At 43.5% G+C, this 27,705-nt stretch overlaps 1 protein-coding gene across 3 annotated transcripts in view; it reads right to left on the reverse strand.

The window, feature by feature from the left end:
• The window catches only part of ZHX3 (zinc fingers and homeoboxes 3), a 106,592-nt gene that overhangs the window by 35,645 nt on the left and 43,242 nt on the right, over window positions 1-27,705 (reverse strand). The gene's annotated exons all lie outside the window — the stretch shown is intronic.

A 27,705-nucleotide genomic window follows, 5' to 3' on the forward strand; every position in this document is an offset into this window, starting at 1 on the left:
TCCCAGCACCGTTTGTTGAAAACACTGTCCCTTTTCCTATTAAATGGTCTTGGCATTCTTGTAAAAAATTGTTTGACTGTATGCATGAGGGTTTATTTCTGGGCTTTCTATTCTATTCCATTGGTCTATATGTCATCATCAATATTTTTTAATATTAAGCACATATTGAAACAATATTTTGGATATAATGGGTTCAATACATTCTTAAAATTAATTTTTCTTTTTACTTTTCCAATGTGGTTCCTAAAACAATTTAAACCATACATGTGGCTTGTATTATATTTCTATTTGACAGTGCTAATCTCAATGCTCTGAACTTGGGCCACCAGGCAGTGTGGAGAGCAAGAGGTGACACCGTAGGATTAAATGATAGTCTGTAAGCTCCCTTCTTTTTGTGTTTATTATTACAGCACTTAGGGATCAGGAAAGCAGTGTGGTTGAAAATTGAGGTATTTTTTAATCAGGCAAGCTCAAGTTTCAATATTCAAGACCCACTGCTCTGTCCAATACAGCAGCCACTAGTTACATATGCCTATTAAGTACTTGAAATGTGACTAGTGCAAATTAAGATGCACTATTAAGTGTCAAACTCAGACTAGATTTCACAGGCTTAGTACCAAAAAAAGTGATGAGAAGTATCTCGTTAGTAACCTTTATATTAATTATGAGTTGAACCACTAACATTTTTAAAAAGATTTTATTTGAGAGTGAATGAGCACAAGTGGGGAGGTGAGGCAGAGGGAGAAGGAGAAGCAGACTCCCTTCTGAGCAGGGACCCTGACACAGGGCTTGGTCCCAGGACTCCAGATCACACCAGAGCCAAAGGCAGGGGCTTAATCGACTAAGCCACCCAGATACCCCAAAGTATTAGTATTAATTTTAAAAATTGAGTTAAATAAAAATATGCTAAAATTAATTTGACTTGTTTTTTATTTTTTAAAAGATTTGAGAAAGTTCACACATGTTCAAGTGCACACAAGTGGGGTGCAGGGAGCAGAGGGAGAGGGGGAAGCAGAGCAGGCTCCCCGCTGAGCGCAAAGCCACACGCGGGGCTTGATCTCACGACCCTGATATCATGACCTGAGCCAAAAAAGAGCTGGATGTTTAACCAAATGAGCCACCCAGGCCCCTGTTTTTTATTTTTAAAAGATTTTTTGAGAGAGAAGCTTTAGTTGCACAGCGAGATTCAGCAGATTTTTCCAAATCACTCCTACTCTCACACACGTATAACCTTTGCCATTAACAACATGCCCCACCAAAGTGGTGTATCTCTTACAACGGATGAACTTGCACAGACCCATTGCCACCCAGAGTCCAGAGTTCACGTTATATTTCATCCCCGGCACCGGATAGTCTATGGGTTTGGACACATGTATTGGCATGTATCTACCATTACAGCATCACACAGAATCGCTTTCTTGTCCTAAAACCCCCGGTGCCCCACCTATCTACCTTCCTCTCCCCCTAACTGCTGACAACCACTGACCCTGTTATTGTCTCCGCAGTTTTGCCTTCTTCAGAATATCATATGGTTGGACTCACATAATAATGGCCTTTTTGGAATGGCTTTCACTTAGTAACATGCATTTAAGGTTCCTTCGTGTCTTTTCAAGGCTTGATAGCTCATTTCTTATTTTTATTTATTTTTTAATTTTTTAAAAAAGATTTTATTTATTTATTTGTCAGAGAGCGAGAGCGTGCACAAGCAGGAGGACTGCAGGCAGAGGGAAGCAGTCTCCCTGCTGAGCAAGGAGCCCTATACAGGACTCAATCCCAGGACCCTGGAATCATGACCTGAATCAAAGGCAAATGCTTAGCCGACTGAGCCACCTAGGCGTCACTTACTTTTATTTTTAAAATGTTGCTCCTAGAATTTTAAAATGACATATGCAACTCAGATTGTATGTCTGTTGGATACTTGAGGGCTTCATATGGGCAGTTTTTCAGTTTGGTGTCTGCCTGCCTCTTCAGCCACTCAAGTTCATGCCTGGGTACCCCTAGGTTCACTGCAACCTGACACTCCAGCCTCCTTGCCTTCGCATATACTAGAGACCCCTCCCTTGAGACTTCTCTAATTCCCTTATTCCTGAAGACTAATACATGCTCAGACCCATTTCAAATAGGACATCTTTAGTGAAGCTTTTCTAAATTTTCTAAATTTCTACTGCACTTAAGTGTACTTTTTACTTTATATACTCTCTCTCTCTCTTTTTTTAGCATGTGTCTGATATTTCCTCTAGGAAAAATCTTTGAGCTATCCTTGAACTTAGGGAAGAGGTTTTGTTCATCTTTGGGTCTTCAATCCGTAGCACAAGGCCTGACACTCTGTGGGCATTCACAGATGTTGAGTGAATAAATGAATGAAAAACGCACAACAAAATGCAGACTGTCCTCCAACTAGAGATCACATATCCACTTAATAATCAGACAGCTCAGAAATTATCTTAAATGCAATAAACTAGGACTAGGCTAGGGGGACAAAAAGCTAGAATTAGTCACAAGCTGTGTTTTAAGTTAAATCAGCACCTTATAATATTTATAAAGTGTGTCACAATTAAGAGGTAGTAAACCAGCCACCTAAGGGTTAGCAGATCCTGAATGGCTTGGAAATGTGGGGACTAGCTACAGAAACTGGATGGTTAAAACCACCACATTCTGTATCCATTAGCTGACAGCCCAGATCCCACCAGAACAGAGGCACTGAAACTGAACCTTTGATGTCGTTTCCACAGAAAGCCACCAAAATGATTAAAGGGTTGGAAAATGAGATTTATTGGGAATGGCTACAGGAACAGAGACAATGCTGCCTAGACAAGAGAAAAGGCCGGAGGGTGACTTAAAAACCATCTTCAATCATTGTTATTACACAGATGATGGTGACCAGATGGTCTCCATTTCCACCAAAAAAACCCCACAAAAAACAAAAAACCAAAACAAAACAAAAAAACCACCCAACACTGAAAATGGACCGTAAGCTGCAGCATAAGAAAAGTCTAATTTTAAAGAAAGAACTTAGCAGCTAAGAACTAGCAGCATATAGCAAAGCTGACCCAGAATGTCTGTGGTATGGCTACTTCCAACCAAATGCTTTTAATTATCCTAAGAAAGTGGCAAATGGGTGGGGTATGTTTAGGTCTCCAACAATCTTTGGTTGAAGGTAAATCCTCAGCTGGTTCATCTTTAAACACAAAACCTTAGAATTGAAACACAGCACCCTCTGGTGTTAATAACTGTCTTTCTGTCAAGGGAAATTCTTGACATATAACAGTACTTCTCAAAATACAAAGTCCAAACCAGGAAAGAGCCAAGAAAAACTGACACTAGGTGAGAGCTCGTGTACATTTCATTGCTACCTCCCTTTTTCTCCTGTGCCTACTGTGGAACTGTCCCACTGGGAACCAAGAAGGCTCTGATACAAACAGCCTCAGCTTCTATGAACATTAATCACGGTTATCTCCCAATCAACTTTTGAACTAATTCAGAATTTGATACATCAGCTGGCACATAAGCATTTCATTATGAGGCACGGCAATGCTTTCTACCAGATCATGTGAACCTTGCCCTGCACTCAAGAGGACATGAAATGAAGAAGTTAGGAAACACTCTTCCAGTCTGTGCCCCTGAGCTGTCATGGTGTCCAGGGCCCTGCCTTGCCAATCTCTCTCCGTCTCATGAATGCCAACAGACCACTTTTTACGTCCTCCTACGCTATTTGCTCCCAGACTTTCTGCATATCCCTTCCTTGATTTTTAAGTATAAAACATATTATACCAGCTCAAAAAGTCTGGAAATCACTCAAGAACATTTTGAGGTCCTCTCCATAGCTTCAGTCCCCTTGGTGCTGGGTAGGAACTTCATTTACATGACACGCACACTTTATTCATGTGATTCATTTCTGCGAAGCAGCCAGTATATCCTAGATGAAGAAAGCACAGGCCTTGTGCCCAAGATTCACAGCCCAGTGGGGGAGACAGAGACACACAGGGATAAGTAAATACAGATGTAAAGCAAACCCTCAAAGCTGTAAGTGCTAAGGGAGGTCAGGAGAAAAGCAGTGGAAACACCAGAGAACTATCTGAGTGTTCCTCAGGACATGAGAGTAGAACTTAGACCTGTGGGAGCAGGTCTTAAAGGGTGAGAAGACATCTCCCAGGCAAGTCACCACCGGGAGGACAGAGCCATGTAACATGCTCTCCCTCCTACTGCAAAGGTCTCCTAGAGGAGAAATGCTGGAGTGACAAATGTGCCTGAACAAACTGACCCCTACGCATTATACAAAGCCCACACCTAAGCAGCAGCAAACAAACAAAGATGATGCGGACTGGGCACTGGCCTGATGGGAGATGCAAGCGGGCCAGGGTGGAGAGGCCTGGGAGGTGAGGGGCCTGCCTGGCTGGGAAGCCCCTGCCCAACAAGCCAGCAGCCTTGCCAGAGCCCATCTCCCTTGCATCTCCCTTGCAGTACTGGCGACGCTGTGCTGTAACTGCGGAACTGGCTCCCTACCCCATGAGCCTGGGGGCTGAGGAAAGGCCGTATCTTTTTTTTTTTTTTTAAGATATTATTTATTTATTTGACGGAGAGAGCACAAGCAGAGGGAGAGGAAGGCAGAGGGAGCAGGAGGCTCCCCGCTGAGCAAGGAGCCCATTGCAGGACTCGATCCCAGGACTCTGGGACCACAACCTGAGCTGAAGAGAGATGCTCAACCAACTGAGCCACCCAGGTGCCCCGCAAGGGCCGTATCTTATCAGTGTGCCTCCATCACTCAGCACAGAAGGAGCTGAAGCCAAACTCGATGAGTAAAGTCATTTGTCCATACGCAGGATTAGGAGGTAAAGAGCAGAGCCCTGGTCCTATGATCCCAAATACCTTCCCCTATCACTCACTTGTTCCGTTCTTCCTCATAAGCTACCATCCTCACCTGGCTCATGCTTTCTGTCATTCCGCCCTCACAGAGCAACCCCTACCTCCCAGCTAACAGTGACCTATGTCAAACCGAAAAACAACCAAGCCAAAGAAGTACCAGAGAACTGGCTTGAGCTCTCAAAAGAATGAGCGAGTACTGCGTCACGAGGGAAGAGAGAAACCCAAACCGATTACAGTGTAAAAATAGGTCAGTGCTTGAATACAGCCCTTCAGGTTACTGGCAGCCCCTTTTGGTTCTGACTCCAGTGTCACAAGAAAGTGGCAGCACAGTCTTAGAATAAGAGCTCCACAGCCAGCTGGCGGTCTCAGCCTGGCCTTCTAGAAGTAGCACACAGGGCCAGGCCAATACCGGAGTTCAGCAAAACTACGTCACTGCTGACATGAAAAACCAGAGTTGGTAAGTTTTGTTTTGTTTTGAACAAATTAAGATACAGTTGAAGGTTGTCCTTATGTTGCGACTCTCTCCCTTGCATTCAGCTGTACTTTAATAGGAAAGAAATGAATAGCGTTCAGCTAGCTCACTTCCACCCATGCCGGGCCAAGAGCAGCCTCTTTTCCATGAGAGAGTTGTAGTTAGGAATATAACAATGTTCTACTTGCAACAAATTCTCTGTGTGTACCTGTGTGCGCATGGCTGGGAAGGGTGTCAAAATTTTGGTTCCATGTCAAAAAACCAATGTATATTGCTCAAAAAGAAAAAAAAAGCTAAGAATTACTGGTCAAGAATCCGTGGCAAAATAAAGAAGGTAAAGAAAAGCACATCTGAGCAACAGCAAAAGGGGTATTTCATAATAGCAGTGACTGACAGTTACCAAATGCGAGGTTCTGGAGTGCTCTTCTGGTACGGTGATTCTATAGAGGATCCAGAATGATTCACTGATATTTTCTTCTATAAAAACAGCCCTGGCTCATATAGTGTCCAGTGTATATTTGTCTTTTCAAAAAACTGCAAGATCTGAGGTAAGGGCTTTGCGCAGGACCACTCAGCCTCAGCAATGATATGTACACAGTGGGCATCTATTAAACACACTGGTTACAGGACTTAACCTGCAGTGTATTGCTTTACTAGCAAAAAAGGGCGGGGGACATAATTATAAGCATTCCCATCCAAGACCCAATTTGTTGCCTGAGACTGAACTTCAGCTCAGTTCCCTTGATACTCAAGCACTCCAGTACCCGGCATTTATTTGCCTGTGTGTAGAGCAGACAGGTGCAGGGCCTGGAAAGCTGAGCTGAAACTTAGTGTAGACATCTAAATTGGATTAATTAGAATTTATATCTCAACTATTTCTAAGAAAGGTTGAGATAGCAAGACTCGATAGAAAGAGATAAAAGGTGATAGAGGATTCAGAGAAGGAACTAGAGAAAGGAGGGAGGAGGAAGAAGGGAAGCACTTAAGCAATACCTTCTCCACCAACAAATATTTTTGCAGAAATTTACATGATGCTTAATCTCTGTCCAGTGTGAAAACACAATAGAAACCTATACATCCAGTTGTTTTCCTAACTTTGTATTTCATTATTCAAAATCTTCAGATAAACTTGGAAAATATTAATATATATGCAAGACATTTTCTTAATTTGCAGAAACACATAAACAATTCATGCTTTCCCAAAATGGAGCACTCTAACCCCTGCTCCCCTTGCTCCAAGGTAGTGTATTGGTCCACAGATTAGAATCACGAATATATACAAAATTCAAGGAAATTTATCTACCAAGTGCCATTTGGATTAAGGTACAAGTCATGAAATCCACCAACTCAAACAGCTTATATCATGAAGGGGTTTTAATGGTTTTAATGTACTGGAAAGTCTAGAGGTTGGGTTTGGTTCCATTGTTCTCCAATGAAAACAAGGGCCTGTTTTCTTTCTCTCCACTGTGTTAGCTGCGTCCTAGGAGTAGCTTCCCTAATGAGGGCAAGATGGCTATGGCTGTCCCAGGCCTCATGTCCCACACCATCCAGAAGGACACAGAGAGGACTGGCTTTGGGAAGTCCTCTCCAAACACTGGGGAGCCTTTTTACCAAATCCTCAGCAAACATTCTGATGGCCTGAACTCGGTCACCTACCCAGCACTGAGCCTTGGCACTGACTGCCACTGGGTTAATCACTATAGCAACATACAAGGGGCTACCTGACTGGGTTTACGTGGCCAAAACCTACTCCCGAAGCTAACGGCGGGACTGATCGCTCTCTACTGGAAGACAAAAACAAATACTGTCTCTTTGTCACAGAAGGGAGTGGGGAAATAAAAGAGGTGCTGAGGTGGGGGGGCGGACGGGGACAATTACAATGTTCTCCACATCTCACCTGTCACTGTATCTGACCTGGAGATCCCTAGTATCAAGGGCAACACAGAAATGCATTTTGAGCACTTTGTTATTTAACAAAGATGGACATTCACTCTTACACAGAGACAAAGTCTCTTGGAGGTAAACTCAAGGAGAAACATGTCTCAGAATTCTTCATAAGGGGGAACAGGTAATGGTGAGGAGGCAGGCTACATTTGGAAAGATAACACAAAACACACTCAAACGGCCATTTTTTACATTGATCCTATAAAAGGCAGAGGGCATACCAGTAAATCCTCACCAGGCAAAGGGCTGAGAGGAAATGGTCTAGATGATTTCCATACAAACGATCTAACACCGCAAAGACTAGGGACCGACTTACCTTAGACTCCTCCTCATGTATCAGATTTTTAAAAAATGAGCCAAAAACATTTTAAAACAGGACTGCTAGAGCTTTTTTTTTTTTTTAAAGTTATTGTCATTATCAGATGTTCCTCTTGAGCGTGTATTTGTATACAGGTGCATGTTCCTGTCACTTTTTTAAAATAAAAAATATTTGAGTGCCATGAGATGTTCAGTTCAGTTCCATCCTAAGAAATATGGTAGAGATGGGAGAATTCAAATCTACAATGTCTCTGCCCTCAGGGAGAACCACCACCATCACTACCACCAATGGCCAAATAAAATACTGTCAGGTACTGTGCCAACTGCTTTACATTTATTTCCTCATTGAACTTAATCCTCACAACAGCCCTATGAGCTGAGTATCATCAATCAATTTACCAAGTTGAGAAATCAAAGATAGATATCTAAGTAACTTCGCTAAGGTCACACAAGCAACACGCAACAGCTGGGATTCCAATCTAGGTCTTCCGGATTCCAAAGCTATGCTCATACCCACGGCACCTCTGGTTGGCAAGAACACAGACACCAATATCCCGTAAGAGTGAACAGTACAGGACAGTATATTAAAGTGAAGAGCTAAGTTCTGGGATGTAGAGTTAAGCGCCCCAGGATTCAGAGGAAACCAAAGCAAGCATGCTGTGCAAGGATGAGCCATCATAAGCTACTCTGAGCTGCGTGAGCCCTGCTGATGTCGCTCAGCTGATCACATACCATCCATCCCCCAGCCTCTGACTCGTGACCCACTCAGGTAATATTTCTAGATCATTTAACCACTGATAAATGGCCTATGGAATTTCTGCAGGCCTTACGACATTTCACAGCCATTGCTGAGGACGGAATCAGTTCTTTCTTTGACATGCACTGGCTTCTTTCTCTGTTCTAGAGATCAGGCCATACATAAAAAAAGTAAGTTTGAAATCCTCTGGGCAACTACTAGATGGTATTTCTACTGTTTGGGTATCTAGATGGTTTTTACAACCCTAGCCCTAGATTATGAAAACTGCCTTTGCACGTGGGATCAATTGTCACTAATCTCTTAGCACTGTGGGAAAAGGTAACAGTAATACAATGTCTGAACAAAATGTGCTGCTACTTCCTCTGTGCTGGTCTCCATGTACCAGAAAGCCGTGGGAGTGAATGGATGATGAGCCTCCTTACAGGCAGCTGACCTGCTTACCTCAGGTCTGGGTGATCTCCTAACCTTCAGGGTATGGTTCGAGGATCCCAGTGTTCCAAGAGAGAGAAATATCTCCTTATCAAATAGTAGGAAGTCAGAAGCCAGTGACTCCGTGGAAATATGTAAAAATTTCAACACTTCGGTACTTCTATAATGAAAAGGCTGGGCTACTGGCCCTGAGACAGTAGGTCTTCTCATTCTCATCGGTGTAACGGCTAGGTACCACCTAGAATTAAGGTTGGTGCTATCAGGGCAATGGAAAACAATTCTGTTTTCAGGGTCATATCAGGGACCCTGGATTCATTTTTCAGTTTCAACCCACATTTGACTGACTACTGTGTATCAGTAGTTCTGTCCTCACAGCCTCAGAAAACCTTAGGAAATGAGCGTTACCTTGATCTTGCCTGTGTGGAAGCTGAAGCTAAAGAAAGTTATGTCCACTGTCACAGAGCTGGAATGTTATAGTTGGGTATAAGACTGAATCTCCTAGTGCCAAGTCCAGTGTTCATTCCAGTGTTGTGTCACGGACTCTTCTAGGGCAAAAGATTTGGGGCCTTGAAATATTATCATTTTATAAACTGGAGTTTGGATGTTCACCGTCATTATGACCAAGCTCTTACTGCCCTTGAAAGAGAAAAGAGTAAGCAACACTGCGGGGGCCTTTCAGAAAAGAGTGGTCAAGTGCCGCAATGAACGGACTTAGGCAGTCTGGAAATGTCTAGGCAAGGACGAACTCTGACTGGGGCGGGGATGAAGAAAAACTTCAGAGAGGTAAGGCCACCTACCGGGAAGAGGGGCTCTTGAGGTTAACAGCTGACACCAGGCACAGACACAGAGGCAGACAAGCACAAGGACTCATATGGTGGGACACCTGGGTGGCTCAGTCAGTTAAGCATCTGCCTTGGGCTGAGGTCAGGATTCCAGGGGTCCTGGGATGGAGCCCCGCATCAGGCTCTCTGCTCAGCTCGGAGCCTGCTTCTCCCTCTCGCTCTGCCCCTCCCTCTGCTCATGCTCCTGGGCATGTATTTTCTCTCTCTCTCTAAAATAAATAAATAAATAAATAGATAGATCTTTAAAAAAAAAAAAAAAGAAAAGAAACTCGCTGGGAGATCCCTTAGATCAGGGTTTCTCACCTTGGTATTGATATCGTAGAGCAGGTCATTGTTTTAGGGGGTTGTCCTGTGTATTGTTAGGATAGTTAGCAATGTCTCTGACCTTTACCCACTAGCTGCCTACAGCACCTCCCACCTGCCCCCTCACTGTGACAATCAAAAATGTCTGCAGACATTGCCAGCTGTGCCCTGCGGAAAACCTCTGCCTTCCATGAAGGTGGGCAGCCACGAGGGCCTGGCTGCACGTGGGGGCTGGAGAGTAGGAAGGGGAGCAAATGTCCCCAGTGTCCTCTCATCAACTCCCCCAGGTATGGACTCGGACAACTTTCGGACAAATGGAGCCAAATGTGATCCCATGATGGGGTCCCTTTGAAGAATGCCTAGCGGGACCCTGGCTGGGAGTAGAGTGTCTGCAGGAGGAGAGAAAGGATTCTAGATGGAGGCACCTTGGTAAGGGCAAATCCTCACTCTTCTCTCCTTTCAGTAGCCTGGAGCAAGAGGCTCAGACCCACGGAAGAAGACGTGAGAGCACCTGGATGAGGAGAAACGCTGGTGTGTGATGTGGCTACGACCGCAATGTCAGCTACGCCTTCACCGGCCACCTGCCACCCCCCCTCACAATCTCCCCCTTGAGCTGCTGCCGCTCAGACAAAGCAAAAGCAACTGGGATACCCACTCCTGGGAAACAGGGAGAGAAAGAGGAGAAGGCAGCAGTGCAGATGGGAGAATCTGGAGGAGAGAGGGGGAGAGAGAGGGGGAGAAAGACAAGAAAAGAGAGACAGACGGAGTTCACGAGGGGGCAGTGAAGTCGTCGAACTGGCCTGGGGGTCTGCGGAAAGGAAAGAGCCAGAGGAAGGAATGTGCACAAAAGGCCCGCAGAGCGCCAGTTCTGGGTCCGGCGCGTCCCATGGGTTATCACATTCGATTTTCCCGGCGTCGTGGGACACCTGCGAACAGTGTGGGTGTTCTCTTTTCATGGCGGAGGAAAGGGAGATGCAGGGATGCAACCGATGTGTCTTTGTTCGTCTTTGTTCATAGACCGTGGGCCTTGCCGGCCCCAGCCACGGTGGGCGGCTTCCTCCGCGTTGTGCGTGCTCCTGTCTGCTCCAGGGTCCACAGCCTCTTGCTCCGCGTGAGCAGGGGCCGCCCGTCTGTCTGCTGCACTAGGCTAGACCGTCAGGGGCTGTGTTTTGGGTTCTGTGTCTCCAGCACTTCCTTACGTGCCAGGCACAGATCCTAGACGTGTGGAGGAAGCAGCGAGACCTAACCTGAGGAGACAGAGGACGCGCCGCGGCCCAGCGGTGTGAATTTACAGCCCGACGGCCCAGCACAACCGCTTACGTAAGCGTCTCTCCGCTAGGCTCTGCTCGGCAGCCGCTGGAGGAAAGGAGGCTGCTTTTCCTGTGCTATATATAAGCCGTTTTGGCAGGGGAGCACGCTACACTTCTACAGCTCCGTCACATTAGATATTAATTTTTTCTTTAAAAAGCCAGCAATTTTCTTTTGCTAGTGATGCCACAAATGCATGATACAGACTTAGTGTCACATGCAGATACTTTTCCTCACATTTTGAGCATTTTTCTACCTCGACAGCAGTCTTTATTTCTGGTTCCACTTTGAGAAGCAAAAAAAAGGGTGACATGAGATGCTGAAGAGACAGCTTGCGACACTCTGTAATTATCGTCTCTCATGTTGGGCTGAGGCTCCAGCCCCAAATGGGACAGTGTTTCCCTCTGGTAACTAACTAGGGGCTGATCCATTAACCAAGAACACTGTTCTGACACGGACTAGGCTAGGTTTGTTTTTTTGTCCTTTCCCCTCTGCCTCCCGGGTCTTAACCCTTGGATCCAGGCCTCATGATTACAGAATCAGTATTGCACAGCCAGAATCATTCGTTCTCCCTGGGACTTGACTGAGGATGGTTTTTACTTGGTAAACCTGTCCTTCAGCTAGTGTGTGGTTCCCTGAAAAAATGTTTTCTGAAACCTTTAAAAGCATACATTTACTAAAAATTACCATATTGGCTTTATGTTAGTCCTAAAAATTTCTCTAATTACTGAAAGCCATAGTTTATTATTCTAATATGAGATGTTATATATACACACTCAGTTGAACATTATAAAATTACATTTCTTTTAGGATATTCAGTTATTCATACTTTTTGCCAATTTGGCTGGGCCTTTCCCCATATTCTTCCCACCAATTCTTCCAAAATGGTGAGATTTTAAGGAATAAAATCATGTATCTGATATTTTCATGGGAGGACAGGTTAAGAAGAAAAAGAAAAGTGGGCTTTCAAAATATGAACTGTATCATTACTACTAAAGTCTAAGTCTGAGTAGAGCTATCATTTCTAGGTATAGCTCTTACAGAGAGGATGTAAGCACTCTGAGACTTGGCCAACACTGGGGGCTCAGTTAGAGCAAAGCTGGCAGGACATTATGTCAGAGTCAGATAAACCGGAGCTCCAACCCAGACTCGGCAACTTCCTAGAGCAGGTCACTTGGGTCTTAGTGAAGTATTTAAACTCTTGAACCTCAGTTTTCTCTTTTATAAAATGGAAGTATCAGTGTATACAGGGCAAAGTTCACTAGGGAAACGAGACAAGGTAGTATATGTGAAGGTGTCCTTACCAGGCATGTAGAGAGTTCAGCAGAAGTCTCGGGGTTCCTGCTTTCTTCTGTGCTCCCCGCACTTCCCAGTCCCCAACGTGCCTCCTCCGCATGGTTTCTAAGCACCGTCCCTCTCCTCTAGCACATGGACTGTTGCGGTGACATACATGACCTGTGCATACACACCTCATCCCACATGGGCTGCTGCATCACAACCACACTGGTCTTTCATTTCTTTTCTTTCTTTCAATTTTACTGTTTGTCAGAGAAAGAACACACAAGCAGGGGGGGTGGCAGGCAGCGGGAGAAGCAGGCACCCTGCCGAGCAAGGAGCCCAGTGTGGGACTCCATCCCAGAACCTTGGGATCATGACCTGAGCTGCAGACAGACACTTCACTGACTGAGCCACCCAGGTGCCCTCACAGTTGCATTTCCGAAACACAGTTCTCATCACCTGTGATGCCCCACAGGCCAGAGTCCACCCACTCAGCCTGGGGTCCTGGTCCTTTCTCAGTCTGGTCCAACCCACTCTTCCTGAGCTCATGCTTCCTTGCATACCCCCAGTGTCCCATTCCAACTCTGCCAGGACCTCCCCCACTTCAAGCCCTGACACGGCCCCCACGGCCTATAGTATAAACCTCCAAGGTACGTCCCGTGGCATTTGAGACACACACTTACCAGGCATGTAGAGAGTCCCTGTCCCTCTCCAGTTCCATGGTCCACCACTTCTTTCCCTCCTCATACTTTGTACCCAAGCAATCCTACTCACAGTACATGGACACCCACGCTGTCTTGTCACTGTTCAACCTCACACGCACTCTCTCGTTGCCCACTGCACCCTTCTCCTCTTGTCTACGTGGCAAACTTCTAGACAACCTACAAATGGCACTCAAATGATGCGAAGTCTGTCAGGTAATGACTTCATGTCTTGTACAGTTTGGTTACTGCAGCTGCCACACTGTCTCTGTTTTTCACATTTTCGTGTAACTCGCTAGCTCACTATAAAATGTCTTCCTTGGGCAATGGATTTGGGATGCAGACTGACAGAGCAGTCACTCAGGAAATGTTTGTGTGGTTAGAAGCAGCTTTCAGCCTAGACCTAGTGGGAAGATCAACTCAAGTGCAGGGCTTACGTGCTCCAAAGGCAGTCTGCGACTCAGAGAGCAGCCATCCGACATTCCCACTGAAAATGTTCGAATGCTGGTGACTGCCAGAGCTCAGAAAAAGAAGCCCCCCCCCCCCGGCCAAAGTTACAACTCTAACATGCCCATTACATTTACCTAGATGTCGTGCAACTCAGAACTACATTTTTCTCCCCAAAGCCTCATTCCTTTACAAAATTCCCTGCTCTGTGGAATGATCGTGGGCAATCGCTTTTGCAGTTTTTGGCGATGCCAGTTTCTGGCTATGTTTTTCTGCTCACTGAACTGGCTCATTTCTTCAGGAGAACAAACTGTTCTGCACCGAACCAGGAATTGGCTGGGTTCTAACAAAAAGATTTTTCCCCCCTGACAGTGTTTTTGCAAAAGACCCAAGTCAATTTATAGCCAAGTAACAAAAGGTCAGAAAGGTTAGTCAAGCAATGGGCGTAATTCCTGTGTGTCACAGCCAATAAAGGAAATGGGTGGGAATAAATAGTATGCAATTTTAACCTGAAATTATTTGTGCAAAACTATTATGGTAAACTATACAAAGGGACCCGTGGCTTGTAATATTAAAGGACTTCCCACTCTGATTTTTTTTTTAAGGCACATTTTGCTGTGAAGAACTGAGATGACCTCAAATTCCACATTCACAAGTGGGAAATGTCAAAAAAATTCTCTCACTAATTTATGAAAAAACTTGGCCATTGTTTTGAAGCTCTGAAACAGAAATGTTCACACAAAAATTAAGTATCTCATAGTTAGATCACAATTAGATACAACTGCATGGCTGAATTTAATACAAAATCTTTGCCAAAAGAGAGACAAAAATCAACAAAAATGATAGGCTAAGGCTCCACAAAGGCAATAGTTTATCTGTTTTAATCATGCTAGAAGTGTGACAAACTATTGCATTATTCAGTGAGCATAAGAACAACAACAATAAGAAATGTCTGCTTTTAAAGCAGACAAAAAGAACTGACATCACCAGCCAAGCAAGCGGAAGACAGATGAGTAACAGCCTGTGCTGGGCAGCCAACCAGGCCCAGGCCTGTGGGTCTGTGTGGTAAGGAAGCCTTTCAGATTTCCAGGCTGTTGGAAGCCACCCCCCTCTGTCATGATGTCTGCAGAATTCACTCTTTAAAACCACTGAACAATCCAAAAACAAATGGTTAAATAGAACACCATCACAGTTAAGACAAGACGAAGTAAATGGTTTCTCCCCCAAACTCCTTGCTAAGTATAACTAAAAACCCTGGAAATAACATGAGGGGCAACCAAAGGAGAAGTCTGAAAGGTGGGAAAAGGCCAACAGTGACCCCAGGACTGGAGGATCAAGACAGCAACAAATCACCTTATGACTGCCTCCCTCCCCCAGTCCAACCGAAGAAGGTGGCCAAGACCCACAGTTTCCCAAGCCCCAACCTAGGAACAGAAGGCAATCCAGGTCAGCTCATCCTTTCCCATTAGAGAATGGGAGTCCTGCTGGCAGCACCAACAAAGATAAATCAGGAGCCCACTGACAGTCAAACAGTCTGGGGAATCACCCTCCCAGCAGGGCCCCAGGAGTTACTGTTCAACCCAGCAGGATAGAGACTCCCTACCCCCACCTAGAGGCACCAGACAGCATGGCCTGGGGAAACTCCCTCCATCAGCACCAGCAGGGACCAGTGAGATAAACCAAGCAAACCAAAATAGTAAAAGAAAAAAAAAAAAAAAAAGGCTCTAAAAAGAAACTGTCAGTGGGACCAAAACCCACAAAAGTAGATCCCAACCTGTGTGCTAATAAACCTTAATAGCATGACTGGCGAACTAAAAGATTAAATCATATATATATAATATATATATATATATATTATATATATATATATTATAAGAGAACTGAAAATCACCCATTATACCAAGAATCATGTAAATCACAACTTGAATGAGAAAAGATAACCAACCGACACCAATACCAAGATGAATCTGATGTTGGAATTAGCTTACAGAGGACTTTAAAGCAGCCATCATAAAAATGCTTCAATAAGCAAACATAAATTCTCCTGAGACAAATTAAAAAATAGAAAACCTCATCAAAGAAACAGAAGTTATTAAGAATCAAATGAAAATGACAGAACAGCCCAGAAGAGGAAATTCTTCTACTTTAAATTGCCAAGTTGGTATCAATTTAACACCCCCATTTCCCTGTCTTTTTCAAAGTCTTTTCCTAACTTTATCCAGAAGCCCTTTGATAACCTTCCTACCGTAATAGGCCCATTTTTTTCTCTGGTATTTTAAGTAAGAAACCCTCAAAGTAATCTTCAATTCTTCTTTACCCTTTACTTCTACATTCAATCTATTATCATAAAGGAGATTCAACACAGAATGCAGACGGTAGCAGGCATAATGATAAATTATAATTTGTACTATTTAAAACTTTTAAAAAATTTATTTATTTGACAGAGAGAGATCACAAGTAGGCAGAGAGGTAGGCAGAGAGAGAAAGGAAGGGAAGCAGGCTCCCCGCTGAGCAGAGAACCCGACGAGGGGCTCGATCCCAGGACCCTGGGATCATGACCTGAGCCAAAGGCAGAGGCTTAACCCACTGAGCCACCCAGGCGCCCCCTATAATCCTAGAATTTAAAAACCTCTTTATGCATACTTTATTATTTTAATTTCCTTTCAACAGTGCTTAAAAGGTGTTTGCATGTATACTTCAACATTTCACTTATATAACTTTGAATTAGTATTTGGTGACTTTAATCAGAAAACACCAATTTCCATTCTCTGGACCACTCCTCTGAGGCTCTGATGTTGAAGATGCTTTGGGAAGGCTTTATGGGTTTGCTCAGTGCATGTGGCAATCAGAAATATGTTTACCAAGGCATCGTGAGCTCGGAGAGGTGCAGCTTGGCCACCTGGCAGTGTCCAGAGGGAGCCGGCTCTTCCCTGCAGCATAGACACTTCTCCCTTCCTGAATTTAATTGCTCAGATCAGATTCCAAGTTGAACCTCAAAGCAATGAACCAGCTAGAGCGATGCTAACTAACTTGATTCCACAGCACTGTTAGTAATGTCTTGCCTGGCGCTCCTTCCAGAGGCTCTGGGCTTTCTTATTAAGTAGAGACTTGTCCTCATTATCTGAGCTGGTAAAATACTAATGATTATGAATTTTTAGTTATTCTATTTAAAAAGTACAGTAGATAAGTGATAAATAGCATTTCTCATTTATCAGAGAAATCAAGGATAAGCTATTGGTTGACAATTAATTTGGAAGGCTCACCTCCACTAACCTGCTAGAGTACATAAATGGTCATTTTTTTTTTCAAAGTACCTTTTGCAGAACAAAGTCTACATTCATCAGCAGAGCTTTCCACCATCTGATCCTGATCCCTTTCCAGCCACAAATTTTCCAGCCCACCGCTACATAACTTCTGTTATGCCCTAGTAGGCTATGTGTACCTCGTACTTTTGCATCACCAAGCTTTCTCTGCCCTTTTCTGCCTTCAGGTCCCAGATCGTCCAGTTCCTGCCCCCCTCACCATGAAGCCACCTTTGATCTTCCTATGGCATTATTTTGAGAGAGATACTAGATGCCCCCACTTTTTTTTTTTTTTAACTAATGAGGAAACTGGGGCACAAAATCTTAAGAATTTTACCCAAAGCAACAAAGTGGTTGAGTTGGGATTTAGGATGCAAGCAAGTATCTTATACATGAAAGAGTCTTGATCAGAGATTTCAACTTCGACTTTAACAAATGTCATTCGTTAGTTGTGCTACAAAGGAGCAAAGGTATGATTTGTTAAAAGAGTTTTAGGGAATGAGGGAGGTGGGTGGGTTGGTTCAGACTCAGGGGTGCAGTCTCCTGGTCTGTGAGCTCCATGCGGGCAGGGACCATGACTCTCTCGATCATCACGATATTCTCAGGGCCTAACTCAGTGCCTGGTACACAATGGCATGCTCACAAAATACTTGTTGACTGAAAATGGTCTAGTCTCCAACTTACTAAGTTCAGAAATACAATGTTTTTTGTTTTGTTTTGTTCAGTTTTTAGTTCACTGAGATTATGAAATTCTTAATCAGGTAGGCCAGAACTGGTTTAATATCAACCAACCTCAATGGAGACACACTAGATCTTCCCCCTCATTTTTCGAGGGGGCACAGCTTTCCGGAGCCTTTCTGTTCTGTCACTTACGTGGAGTTGTCCTTTCACTACATCGGGGCATCTGGGAAGCAGAATCCCTAAATCAGGCTATTCCTAATCAGGTAAAAATGTAGAGCTTCTAAAGAAGGTTTTCAACCCACATAGGTAGCAAGCCCAGCTTTGCAACAACCAAAATGTCTGCGCCAGGCCAGCAGGGCATCTTCCATCCTGTGGATGGACCCATCTGGACTCTGACAGTCCAAATCCTCCTCGACTCCATGCAGACTCCCAGTCTGCTACCGTTTGCAACATCCTTCTTTTGAACACGTTATAAACCTCTAGCTTTTATGACTTTTCTATTTTCAAGCTATTTACAAGCTTTAAAGCTTGGCTGCTTCCTCGTGACCCAAGAGAGACTTTCATCTACATATGCTTCCAGAGGACCCCTTGGGTTTGGTCACCTCTGCCTGGGTGGACACCAATTTTCAAGACCATTTTGGTCTTAGCAACAAGCAGTGAGGCAATATCCTCAGAGAATGCCAGGGTAATAATTGATAGCTTTGGACCCATTAATCTGTGTAAGTCTGGTTTGGATTTTTGTTTCTCCTTAAATGCAGTATCTTGCACTAATTTTCTGCCCACTTGGTCTCATAAAAATTTCAGAAAAATCTCTGATCAGCATAGCTTTAGAAATGTCTGGGAAATTCAACACATCACAAAATGACCCCAAGGCAACATTGTGGCAAGCCACCATTCTCATTTTCCCAGAAAGAGGGACTGAACTCCAAGCTTGCTTCCTATTCTTAACCCAGTTTCTATCCAGGAACAAATTGGTTCTCTAACCTGCGATGGTTTTTTACTGAAAAGAAAATGAGATAGGGAAGACACAGAAAAATTTGGTGACGGATCGTGTCAAAGTTTTCTTTTTTTAGTTTCAGCTAATTTTAGACTTATAGAAAAGTTGCAAGAATAGTTGTTTCCATATGCCCCTCACCCAGCTTCTCCTGATGTTAACATCTTACATCAGCCTAGTGCACTGAACGGAACCAGGACACTAACAATGGAACGATACTATAAACCAAAAATCTCTTTCAAATTGAACAAGTTTTTTCCTACTAATGTCCTTTTTTTGCCCCAGGATCCTATCCAGAATGTCTACTGTATGTGGTCATTTCTTAGCCTACTGCAGCCTGTGACAGAACCTTGATCTTTCCTTGTCATTTGTGTCACTGACACTTCTTAAGAATATTTACCAGTTATTTTAGGGGCGACTGGGTGGCTCAGTCAGTTAGGCATCTGACTTTGGCTCAGGTCATGATCTCAGGGTCCTGGGATCCCTCCCACATCTGACTCTGAGCTTAATGGGGAGTCTGCTTCTCCCTCTCCTTCGGCTCCTCCCCCAGCTTGTGTGTGCTCTCTCCCCCCCCCAAATGAATAAAATCTTCAAAAAAGAGAGAATATTTATCAGTTATTTTGTTGAATGTCTCTTGATTTGGGTTTGCCTGATGTTTTCTCCTGATTACAGTGAAAAGTTAAGTATTTTTAAAAAGTTTTTATTTTAATTCCCATTAGTTAACACAATGCCATATTAGTCTCAGGTGTACAAGATGTAATTTGACACTTCCACACACCACCCTGTGCTCATCACGACAAGTGTACTGCTTGATTCCCCTCCCCTATTTCACCCATCCCTCCCCCCAGGTTATACATTTCTGACAATAACACCACAGAAAATCATATCATAGGGTTCATGATATCAATATGTCTTATTACTGGTGATTGTTGACCTTGATCATTTGGTTAAGGTGGTTTCTCTGCTACAAAGTTATTACCTTTTCTTTCCTTTATAGTTAATAAACATTTTGAGAGTTTATTTGAGAAGAGGCAAATTCTGTCTTAAGGGACTATCTCCCTCACTTTCCCTAAAAACTCTAAGAAATGAGTTGATACGATTTTACTTTATTATTTCTGCCATACAAACACTTAGCTATTACTCTTCTGTTTGTTCAAGGAGTTAAAATTTTCTTCTGCTTATAAAAATAGCATACTGGCAGGGTGCCTGGGTGGCTCAGTGGGTTGAGCCTCTGCCTTTGGCTCAGGTTGTGATCTCAGGGTCCTGGGATTGAGCCCTCCATCGGTCTCTCTGCTCAGTGGGGAGCCTGCTTCCCCCTTTCTCTCTGCCTGCCTCTCTGCCTACTTGTGATCTCTGTCTGTCAAATAAATTTTTTAAAAAAAATATTTAAAAAAATAGCATAATGTCATTGTAAACAAATAATCATCATGGACAGCTCACAACCGTACTTTTAGAGATTAGTATTTGCTATAGACTAAATGTTTGTGTCCACCACAAAATTCATGCTGAAACTCTAACTCCGCATATAAGAGAATCAGGAGGCAGGGCCTTGGGAGATGATTAGGTCAAGATGGTGGAGCTCTCCTGAATAGGATTAGTGCCCGCACAGAGGGGACCTCTGAGAGCTTTCTCTCCTCCCCACCATATGAGGATACAACAAGAAAAAGGCCATCTGCAACCCAAGAGGGCTCTCACCAGAACTTGACCATGCTGATACCTGATATCAACTTCTGCCCACGAGAATTATGAGGAATAAATTCCTGTTGTTTATAAGCCACCAAGTCTGTGGTATTTTGTTATAGCAGCCTGAACTAAGACAGCATTACAGTCTAAGATATTTATATACACACATATATGTGTGTGTATACACATACACACACATATATCAAAGTGAAATTTTTCCATTTTAATACCACTAAAGTCAGATACCATGGACTAAAATCCCAACCCCACCAGGGACTTCAGGCAAGTCACTCGCTCTCATGCGCTGGCTGGCCAGCATCTGTTATTTGCAGATGGGGTAAGCAAAATTAAATAACAATTTTTTTGGAAGAACTCTTCAGTAAGGTAGAAATAAAAATTTTATAGCCTGTATTTAAGTGAGAGCAATCCAACACTGCCATGGGGAGTGTGAGGTCACACAGTGGACATCTGCAACTCCAGATGCCACATCTGGACCAAGGTTAAAGTTCTTTATTGCTGAATTCCTTAAAAACTTGGGGAGACACTACCTAGCTCCCAGGATTTACCTCTTTCTAGTTTTTCAAGTAAGGCTCCAATAGTGTATAAATTTATCACTTATTTGTGTGGTCCAAATGACAATCAGGAAAAGGTCATTTGTCCTGTCTTCCCCAAGGACAACAGCAGCAGCAGGAATGAGAGCAGCTAACCAGCAGAGAGCACACGGCCTGCTGCCGACACTGTTCATCTGAGCACTTCAGATGCTCTAGCTCATTTACTCCTCCTCACAACCCTTGGCAGAAGGTATTACTATTGCCTCCAGTTATGGGGGAAGAAACCAAGGCACAAAAAGGCTAAGTAACTCCCAAGGGCAAGCTGGCTAGTAGCTGGTAGAGCCTAGTTCCGGAGCCCATGCTCTTCGCACTAGGTGCTCCTGTCGTCAAAGAGTACAAGAACAAATTATCACCCAGAAGGCAGGCACAGGCCATGAATTAGAGTTCGGGACAAAGCTGAATTGAACAAAAGATTCAAATGACAGGAGGAAGCCACTCCAGACTGGAGAGACCTCAGAGAAGAAACAAGGAGGAATTCCCAGGATCTCACATAATTAGTGATCAAAGAGGGCCACTAAGACACAGCCTGGAAATATCTGAGAGCAATGTTCTGAAGGAAAGAGGAAAAAAAGAACTCTAAGAAGACAAGCTGAACAAGCAGATTATATGACAGAGAATCTAGCAGAGTCTTGATTTTTTTTTTTTTTTTTTTTTTTTAGCAGAAGCCCAGAAACAAGGCGATGTAAGATGTAACACCTCAAAGGGGGGGGGGAAATAGATGAGCAAATCAAAATATTTCAAGCTTTCACCTGTAGACAAACAAAATGACGCCACCCTGCAGACCAGGAGTCCTGTCAATCCTGTGCCACTGAGCCATCTCCAAAAACTATAGTCAACAGCCACCTGCATCTCCTCAGCCCCTCCTGACTCCAGTGTGAGCTGACTTAGGAACTCTGTGGGAACTGGGCCGGCTCACATTGCTACCAGTTCTCTAATTGAGAAAACCAGTGGCTCGGCTTCTTCTTATCCTGCTGGACCTCTGGGTGGCCATTGCTGGCCACTGCCTTTGTGGAAAATCATCTCTTCCACATGGCTCTTTTCTACTTCTCCTCGACCTCTTCCTCTAGCATAAATTTGGCATTCTGGTCTGTCTGCAATCCCATTTACTAGCTTAGTAATGATGCCATGGAGTCTTAGTTTTCTGGCCAAGTAGAGTAGCAATAATTTCCTTATACGAGCTATAGAGAATAGATAAAGGAAGTCACCTGAAAAAGCTCTTGCCACCCTGTGTGGGACGTGTAGTACAGTGCTTAGTACGTCTCAGTTTCCTGCACCTAAAGAACTGGTCTTTGCCCAGAGACCATGTTAAGCCCTTTTACTTTTCGTTTACATGTTCTACCTGTGGGTTTATGTCTATTCTCATGACTTCATGACTCTGACATCCTTGGAGCAAGCATGTCCCAACACTTTATCTCCAGCCCTCACAGCCTATCCCTGACTTTCTTACCCATTTTTTCAACTACCCTTAGATATGTTTCCCTAGATCTCTTCATGGGTTCTTGAATTCAACAAATCCCAAAACAGACTCTTTTTTGTCTCTTTCCAAATGAGTTTCTGCAATCCCCTCGGCACCTTTTGACCCTTTTGTCAATATTTTCACCATCTGCTATCACCTTCCCTAAAACAAACCAAAAAACCCCTCTCAGTCAGCCTCTCATTTCCAGTCTCACCTGAGCGAAACACTAGCATTTTTAGACACTGCTTCAAAACACGTCATGTTCTCTTCTCCATCACCTCTGCTACCACCTTGCTCGAGTTCCCACCACTGCTTACCTGGACGGCTGCCAGAGCAGCTTCACTGACTTCCTGCTGTCCGTGCTCCACATCACAGCCTGTTATCTTCCTGAACACATACCTGAGCATGGCACTCCCCTGCTTTAAAGCCTCTGGGACACAGCCCACAGGACCCATATGGAAACCTGTTGGTCAAACATTTGAGGTGCTTCACAATGTGTCCCGACATTCCTTTTATCAGTCTCATCTCCAGCCAGGCTTTGATGAACTTGGGCAACAAACATGGGCACCTTCAGGCCCTAGCCCTTTTGCTTTATCCTCTACCTCACGAAGATCTCCTGGTACAGTAGCAGCACCTCCCAGCATGCCTTTGCTGATTCACCAAACATGACTCCCTCCATCCATGTCTCCCTCCCTCCCTCCCTCCGTGTCTCCAGGACACCTGACACATCACACCTTTTGCCATTGTTAGTCTGCGTGCGTGCTACCTCCTCAACCAGAGTGGGGACCCTGATGGCAGGGTCAGAACCACCTTTATCTTTGTATCTCCTGCACCTACCTCAGCATCCATCCAGCTCAGAGTGACGCCTCAGTGGTCATTAACTAAATGAATGCAGGAAGAGCAAAAATACTTCTGAGTACCAGGCTGAAGTCCAGAAGAATAAGTACACCTCACAGAACAAATGCAAAGTGTGCAAGAAAAAAACAAGGGGGTAGATAAGGAATAGGGAGAGGGGATGCCAAAACAGGGAGAAACTGAGTTTCCTTATATGGAAGGAAAGGAAAGTTCCTGCTTTTGCTTTGATCATAGTAAATAAATATAGAAACAAATGTTATTCCTGGCACTAAGAAAACTTGAAAGATTGTTCACCTTTAAAATTTGTTCAAAAGTTGAAAGGAAAGAAAAGCATTTCCCCAAAACTGAAGGTATAACAGAAAAGAGACAACTAAAAAGTATAAAAATCAAGAAACAAGTTACATACAGAAAATAGAACAAATGCAACAGCGACCATGAATCAAGGAGGATGAATTTAGATGTAAGTCATAGAGTCTTCAAGATCGGTTGAACAGAAGACAAAATCCAACAATATTTTGCTTGGGAGAGATAAGCTCTGAAATGACAATGAAGAAGTTAGAAATTGTTACAAAATCACCACATAAAGAATCTATGGATAATGAAAAGAACAGAAGACAAACATTGCTTTGAGTTTTGTCAAGAAACAAAAGTAAAAACTAAACACAACTAGTAACATTGAGAAACAACCCAGAAAACCAAAAGAAACTTTTTTTTTTTAAGAAAGGAGTTAGTTATTTTTTTTTCTTTTCTTTTCTTTTTTGAATTTTTTAAAAATTTTTTATTTTTTATTTTTTATAAACATATATTTTTATCCCCAGGGGTACAGGTCTGTGAATCACCAGGTTTACACACTTCACAGCACTCACCAAAGCACATACCCTCCCCAGTGTCCATAACCCCACCCCCTTCTCCCAACCTCCCTCCCCCAGCAGCCCTCAGTTTGTTTTGTGAAATTAAGAGTCACTTATGGTTTGTCTAGGAGTTAGTTATTTTGAAAGCAAAAACCGAATACTTTGGAAGGAACCTCAAGAAACAGATAGGAGTTGCTGCTTTAGGAGAGGTAAGTGCCTGCCTGTGGAACAGGAGTAGGAAACTGATTTTTCACTGCCTCTTCCTCTTTAAAAGTTTTATGTTTCTATTACAAGTTTCTGTGAAGAGACTAAAAGTGATACTATGGTAAATTTAATTTTTTTAAAAAAAGAAATGCATGAAGTTGGAACAACTGAAAATAAAGAAAGGCAATAAAATTGTAGGGGAGGTAGCTTGTGTTTATTAAATTTGGATGGGTACCTGGGTGGCTCAGTCAGTTAAGCATCTGACCCTTGATATCAGGGTCATGGGTTCAAGCCCCATGTTGGGCTCCACATAGTGCATAGTGCCAACTTAAAAAAAAAAAAAAACACACTTAGATAAATGGATTTTCTATTTAAAATGTAAAATTCTAGGGGTTCCATTTGCAACAACATGAACAGATCAAGGGGGTATGATGCTAAGTGAAGTAGGTTAGAGAAAGGTCAATACCATATGATTTCACCCATATATGCTATTTAAGAAACAAAACAAATAGACAAAGAAAAAGAGAGACAAAACAGACTCTTAACTATAAAGAACAGATGGTTACCAGAGGGGAGGCGGGGAGGAGCATGGGAGAAATGGGTGAGGGGCATTAAGAGCACTTATCATGATCGTCAATGAGTAACGTACAGAAATGCTGAATCACTGTAGCGTACACCCGAAACTAATATAACACTGCAAGTTAATTATACCGGAATTTTAAAAAATTATTTAAAAAATAAAAAACAAATAAAATTCTGATGCTGTGCCTCACCCTAGACAAACTGTCTCAGAATCCCTGGGGGTGTGACCAGGCATTAGTATTTTATAAAGCTTCTGAGATGATTCTAGTGTGCAGCCAAGTAGAGTGACCACCGGCTCATGCGTATATGTCTAGTTATCTAAATATCTAAAAAATACAATGCAGAAAGTGTAACCGTTTGAGACATTCGCGAATGGGAAGACAAAGACTGTGTAAGGGAACAGGAGTTCAAAAGAAGAAACCTGCAAGGGGGTATAATTAGCTATTGTGCAAATGTCTCCAATACACTGCAATTTAGGCAAAGAAGTGGGCAGTTGCCTAAGTTTTATTGGAAGGGGACATGACCCCTGGCCACAATGAAATGATGGCAGCAAGAGGTATTAGTCTCTGCTCAAGGGCTGTGGAGGACAGGAAGCATGTATGGGGATTCAAGAAAGGCTGAGACGGAACAGCATTACCTGCATAACTGTATGAGGTTAGATGTGAGATAAATTCCTAGAAATGATGGGGCGCCTGGATGGCTCAGTGGGTTAAGCCGCTGCCTTCGGCTTGGGTCATGATCCCAGGGTCCTGGAATCGAGTCCCGCATTGGGCTTTCTGCTCAGCAGGGAGCCTGCTTCCCTCTCTCTCTCTCTCTGCCTGCCTCTCTGTCTACTTGTTATCTCTCTGTCAAATAAATAAAATCTTAAAAAAATAAAATTCCTAGAAATGCCATTGCTGAGTCAAATGTATGTGCCTTTAAAAGTGAAAGGCCAATTTTAAAAGATCTTAAAGGTGAACTAGAAAAAGCATGATGTGTAGAATAAAGAAAACTTCGTACTTGATAGGTAGGAGGAGTGGGACCGATGAGCTCAGCTGGAGCGAGACAAGAAGGCTCAGTGTTACCAGGTAGTAAGGGCAGAGACTAACAGAGAATTCTGGTGATTCCAATTTGGCTTTGCCCTTCCTATCAACTTTGTCCCCTCAGCAGAAACCTAAAGGTGAAAGAGGTCAGGAGCCACGCAGCTATCTGAGAGGAAAAGATTTTTTTTTAAAGATTTTATTTATTTATTTGGCAGAGAGAAAAAGAGAGGGAGAGAGTGTGCAAGCATGAGCAGGGGGAGCAGGTGAAGGAGAAGCAGACCCCGGGCTGCACAGAGAGCCCATGCAGGACTCGATCCCAGGACCCTGAGATCATGACCAGATATTTAACTGAATGAGCCACCCAGGTGCCCCAGAAAAGATTTTCTTAAAGATTTTATTTATTTCTTTTAGAGAGAGAGCAAGTGCAAAGAGCAGGGAGAGGCAGAAGGAGAGGGAGAGAGAGAATGTCAGGCAGACTCCACACGGAGCCCAATGCAGGGCCTGATCCCACAGCCCCGAGATCATGAGCTGAGCTGAAATCAAAAGTCAGACACTTAACTGACTGAACTACTCAGGTGTCCCCGAGAAGAGAAAATTTGGGGCAGGAGCATTTCTGGACTGACTGGGAGAGCAAGGCCACCGGTATGATGAGAACAGCTGGCATGAAGGTGAGCACCAGAAAATGTGCATAAAGTTCACTTGTGAATAAAGCTTGTTTTACGCCACTTCTAGTTTAGAGGACTCAGATACAAGGCCACTCAATGATTTTTATTCAGTCTACAACTCAAAGTTAGAGAATGAGCATGCTGGAAGGTGTATATATCTAACAGTAGCCCTGAGTAAATTCACCATAAGGTAGGAAGTTCCAGAAGCTATAACAGTAGAAACATATCCGCGGACTGCGTGGCCCAAGACTTGTGGAGGAGTGGTTGCTGCCACAGAGTTGTCTAAGTCAGGGTGACGTGCACAGAACTTCCAGCATGATGCACTGTCAACGGCTCTGACTCCATTTCTTCCCCTTCTCTTTCTAGCTAGCACATTGAAGAAAAGCTCTTAACTTTATATGAAAAATAATGCAATAGATTTCCTTTACTTAAAAAGCTTTAACGATAGCAACAACAACCACAAAACCCCAAAGTCTGAGCACAAGCTGAGTGTCTTTTTTTTTTTTTAATATTTTATTTATTTATTTGACAGACAGAGACCACAAGTAGGCAGAGAGGCAGGCAGAGAGAGAGGAGGAAGCAGGCTTCCCGCCGAGCAGAGAGCCCGATGCGGGGCTCGATCCCAGGACCCTGAGATTATGACCTGAGCTGAAGGCAGAGGCCTTAACCCACTGAGCGATCCAGGTGCCCCACAAGCTGAGTGTCTTAATAACAAAATGTATTTTCTGAACTCAGTGTACTGAGTTCACAACTCAAATAAATCAATGACCCCAAAAAACCTTAAGTAGGGCACATGTACTTCAGCGAGTGAAGGCCAGGTCTACTTACACTGGTTATTTGCCTGTCTGCTTTGTCTTTAGTTATTACATTAGCATTGAAACATGCTTCCTATTCCAGAGGGCAGCCTGAGTGTGTGGCTTGGATAACTGGTTTTCAAAGTAGTGTTCTAGTTTTTCAAGTCAGTCATTTAATGAAATGGAAGTCTAAGTCTCGCACCAAGACTAAAAGCTGGCCTCAGACTAAACCTGCACATTACAAAGACACAACACACAACTCAACTTTTGTATAGCCAACAGTCAGCCTAAAATATAAGAAGTTCCTATCAAGTGATCTAAGAAATCACCTAAATTGTATATT

This window comes from Mustela nivalis (genome assembly GCF_964662115.1).
Source record: "Mustela nivalis genome assembly, chromosome: 8".
NCBI classification, from domain to species: Eukaryota; Metazoa; Chordata; class Mammalia; order Carnivora; family Mustelidae; genus Mustela; species Mustela nivalis.